Source organism: Populus nigra, chromosome 16 (assembly GCF_951802175.1).
Source record: "Populus nigra chromosome 16, ddPopNigr1.1, whole genome shotgun sequence".
Classification (NCBI taxonomy): domain Eukaryota; kingdom Viridiplantae; phylum Streptophyta; class Magnoliopsida; order Malpighiales; family Salicaceae; genus Populus; species Populus nigra.
Genome location: NC_084867.1, coordinates 8,343,008 through 8,348,381, shown reverse-complemented (window position 1 = coordinate 8,348,381; position 5,374 = coordinate 8,343,008).

Sequence of the window (5,374 nt, the reverse complement as noted above, 5' to 3'; positions counted from 1 at the left end):
CTAACATTTATACTACAAATTTGACAACAACAATTAAAATTCAACACAACAATAGAACATTATTGCAATGTAGGCAACAAAATAGAAAAAAAAAATTCTACATAATCAATTAACATGTATAATACAAATTTGACAATAACAATTACAATTCATAGGACAATAACACTTTATTGCAATGTAGACAATAAAATAGAAAATAAATAAAATTTAATCCTACATATTCAATTAACATTTATACCACAAATTTAACAATAACAATTAAAATTCTACAAACACAATAAAACATTATTGTAATGTAGACAATAAAATAAACACAAAAAAATATAACAACAAATATAAGCTTTAGGAATGAAAAATGCTTATAAGTCATAAGATTCACCATACATACATTTTAATCGTGTTGATGGTAAAAACCTTAAGTTCTACTACTTGAAACTAAGAAGAGAGGATTTGAGTGAGAGGATTAGCAGAGAGAGAGCGAAGAGAGAATGAAAATGAGAGAGAAAAATGAACTTTCAGAGTCTCGCTCGGCTTTATACTATGTTTTTACCAACGGAATCACCGACAGACTATTAAATAATATTATTTTTAATTAATCCCTCGGTAATTCCCTTTTGTAAATTCACCTTAAAATTTTTATTTCGCACTAAAATTTTCAAAAAACCCTCTAGATTTTTGGCGGTTTATCTATGATTCTATCGGTAAAAAATATAAACAGTACACAGTCAGAGATGCATTAATTAACAAGGCATTGGAATTCACAATCCATCTGTAATTCCCTCGAAAACTTGACACTCAGTAATTGCCATCATCGACATGAGAAGGGGAACAATTCGTTTCGCCTCTAAAATTCACCAACGGAAACCATCTGTTGGTGTTTCCATCAGTGTTATGGATGATATTTCCATCAGTGTTATTAACTGTGAATAATGTCAGGAGGAGGGGAACAGTCCCCCTCGCCACTGGAATATACAGACGGACACAAACCATCAATGTTTCTATCGATGTTTTGCATAATGAACAGTGCTAGGGGGCGAGAACAGTCTCGCTCGCCTCTGGAATACACTGATGAACACAAACTGTCGATGTTTCCATCGATGTTTTACACAGTGAATGATAGATTGTATTTATATTTCCTATCAATTCATCCTGAAAATACTTAAATTAAAAGTTGCACGCATAACACAATAACACCAATTCACATAACAATTATAAAATAAATACTTCTTTGTTAAGAATTTCATCAATAACTATTACATTATTGTTTATGGCATTACAGTACTTTCATGTTTTCATAGTTAGTCAGAATTGTCTTCTTCTTCTTCAATTGACTCGTCGTCAGCTCTAACACAATCTTATACATTGATATCATCATTATCATCATCCTCATCAACTTGTACTTGTCTTCTAGAACTCAGAACAACATTCAATTCCTCAGCGTCAACATCAACAAAAATATTATCAAAAACATGAAAATTTGAATTTTCTTTCAAGTCAATTGATGGAGCAACTTGATATAGTTAAACCAACTCACTTACTTGAAAGACGTTATCTTCGACATTTGAGTCATTGTTCTCATCCTGAACAATCTCGATATAACTCTTGGGTTTGGTTTTCAATATGGATAACCAATCAACTCTTGAACGATCCTTTCTAAAAGACGGGGTGTATGTGTTATAAATTTACTAGCATTGTCTAGCAAAAACAAAGACATCGTTGACGTTGTGGAGTCTAGCTTTTGAGTTAATTTCGACCAAACTATGATGGAGATCTACTCTGATTCCTCTGTCAGTGGTGTCATACCAATAACATTTGAATAAAAAGACTCTATTATGCTCGCTATGATTTTGCAGTTCAATTACATCTTCTAATTTCTCATAATAGTCAACTTCAAACTCACTAGAATTCGATCTTTGAACACAAACTCCACTATTATATGTCTTTCTACCTTGCCCATATTTTTTAGTATGAAACATATATCTATTTACAAAATATCTGTTGTAGCACTTCACTTTTTTTTTCAGGATCCAGACTTAGTTAAGATAATGTAACGTTAGCATTCTTTCTCATTTTATAAACCTTGTACATTAAGTACAACAATGAATAGTAATAAAAAATTCGGTAACAAAATTAAGCATCTCGATAGATAATAAGTTTGTGATAGTACTTACATGTGTTCTGAACCATTTTGCAAATTGTTTATCTTGTAATTGAAAGATTTGATATTCAATCAACCGTGAGTTATTAGACAGAAAATAATAACAATGCTGCCTATAAGGTATTCAACAATGTATGAGTTTGTTATATTATATGAGAGAAATAGTTCATTAATAACAAAGTTTAAGTAGTATACTTACTGAATAGAAGGTCTCAGTTCATCATAGTTAAATAACACATAATTATATGCTTGTCTGAATTCTATTTCAAACAAATATCTTCCCCTGACAACATTTTTTGCTGCGGGTCGTCCAAGATTGGAGAATATTGATAAGTTCTCACTTGAAGGCATTTCACCACCATTGTCATGCCTTGGTACAGGATTGATTCTTGTTCTCAAATGAGGCTTGAAATAGTACAAAATAAATGTTGAGATATCATTAACAATATAGGCCTCACATATTGATGCCTTAATATGCGTCTTGTTTTTTTATCTTTTTCTTAAGATTGAACAAGTACTTACATGGAATAAAATGAATGTTTTCAATTAACAAAAACAATGAAAATAATATCAAAGATTACATTGCATATGTAATCTCTAACCTCTCGAATGGATACATCCATCTATACTGGACTGTAGGGGTGATTATTTTCGATTTGATTTGGTTTTTATCAAAAACATAACCAAACCATTTTTTTCAAAAAAAATTGAAACCGATTCAAACCGACCGGTTTTAGTTCGGTTATTTTAGAACAAAAACCTGTTTTTTTTATTTGGCTCGATTTTTTTGGTTTGGCTTGATTTTTTTTTGATTTGGCTCGTTTTGTTTTTTTGCTCTAGTTTTTTTAGATTTGGGTTTGGTTCAGTTTGGCTTTTTTGGTTTCAGGCTTATAAAACCAAAACCAAACCGAACCGGTTAGTTTTTTAAAAATTCTAATCAATTATTTTTCACGGTTCGGTTTTTTCGATTATTTTTTTCTAGTTTTATCGGTTTAATCGGTTTTTTTCTCACCCCTATTGAACTCTGGGCCTTCAATTTTTACCTCATATGGTAAATGTATGGTTAGATACTCCATAGAGTCAAAAAATGATGAAGAAAATATCATCTCAAGTTTGTATATTGTCTCAATAATATTCATTTCAAGCCTCTCAATGTGTTGTGTCTACAACTTGCTGGAGCATATATCACTAAAGAAATGGTTGATCTTCGTGAATGCATCTTATATCCTATTTGGCAATAAATCATGATAAATTAATGGAATGAGTGTTTGTATAAACCCGTGGAAGTCATGACTCTTCATTCCTTACAATATGCAATCCTCCAAATTAACCAACCTTGATATATTCAAAGAAAACACAGACTCTTCAGTCATTGGTACACCAGTAGTTGTGCATTCTTGTTTAAGGTAAAGCTTGTTTTGGCTTTGCGACCCGTGACCCAGCATAAACTAACTCTATATTTTTACGGTGATAAAACAACACTATATCCATTTTAGCTTTGTATTATCATTTGTCTTCCCCTTCACGTCTATGATCGTATTGAAAATATTCTCAAACACGTTCTTTTCAATGTGCAAGACGTTATAGGTCAAACCAAAATTAAGAAACTTCTGCTTGCCGGATTGGAAAACAAACACAATGTCACCGAACTCTAACACCATGTCATACAATTATTCATCAGAAAAAAAAACGAGGAGCTATATCTTTTTTAACTTTGCCAATAAAAAAATTCATTCTATTCTTTTTATACCTGTGATATGTTGGCAAAAAACATCGGTGACAGTAAAAAAAAATGTTTTGCCCTTATTTGTTAGCAGGCATGTCTTGTTGTTTTACATGCAGTATGAACATACTAATTTTTCATGCCTACTTCAACCAGAAACCATTCATGAGTCGAAAAATCATTGATAGTCCACATCAAAGTTGTTCTCTTAAGAAAATTTTGTTTCATCAATACATCATAAGTCAACGCCTAATGGGTCATTACTACGTCAACTCTTGAATCAATGGTCGAAGATAAATATCTATATTTTAGCCCGGACTATTAGGACTGAGTATGACCATAGATAAAAACATGAACTCTAACCTCATACACATCCTTGGTGGCAAGTTGTAAATCATTAGTATAACTAGTCAATAAGAATAAGAAGCAGCAAATGACCCGAATGGATTGAATCCGTATGTGTATAGCCCAAGACGCACGTTCCTTGATTCAATTGAAAAGTGAGGATGCACACTATTAAGTGTTTTCATGCTTCATCGTCAGAAGGTGCACCATCACTACAACTATCGCATCATGTGATTGGTGCCATGTCATGTGCTCAACAGTCTTTGGTGACATAAATAACCTCTGCAATCTAGGTGTGATTGGAAAGTATCTAAGTTTTTTAAATGCTACAAGAGTCTATCCCCTGCTAGTTCTGAATTTATAACGGGAATACCCACATGTTTTGCACTCGGTCAGCTCAACATTTTCAAGGTAATACAACATAAAGAAGTTTGGACACATGTTAATTTTCTGGTATCCTAGACCGAGGGGTTTCATCATGGACTTAGTAGCATATAAGTTCTCTCTCAAATTGTTTCCTTTAGGTAAAATGTTTATCACCCATTTGACAATTATGTCACAATCAACCTCACTCAATCCATAATCCAACTTGATGGTAAAAACATGTACAACGACCAATAATTTACTGTGATTTGTGCAGTCATCCCATAATAATTCGTCAAAATCTTTCAAAAGATCAAAAAACCTGGTCGCGTTTATATTAGGTTCTTCATCTACGATTGGACATTGACCGACATGATTCTAATTCATTCTCATCGCATCCATAACCATAGTCCTATAAAGGATTATTGTTGTTAGTTTCAACCTCATACAGGCTGCTAGCACTAAAAGTTGACTCAACCATCCTTTCTACCATGGTCTCGTGAGAAACAAATGGTTCTCTGTGTGCATATCAATACAAGTATTTTTCTCATGAACCCTTTGTGTAGAAGATGCATCATTACAACATTTAGATTGATAAACTTTTTTATTTTGACACCTCCTGCATGAACACCTAATATTGTCTCCACTAATATTTCTTGAAATAGATGTTACATAATTAATAAAACCCTAAACTCCATTACAATAATCCATCCTCCGCAATTCTTAGGGTGAATCTTGATACAGTCATAAATGATCATCCATGACTTATATATATATATATATTA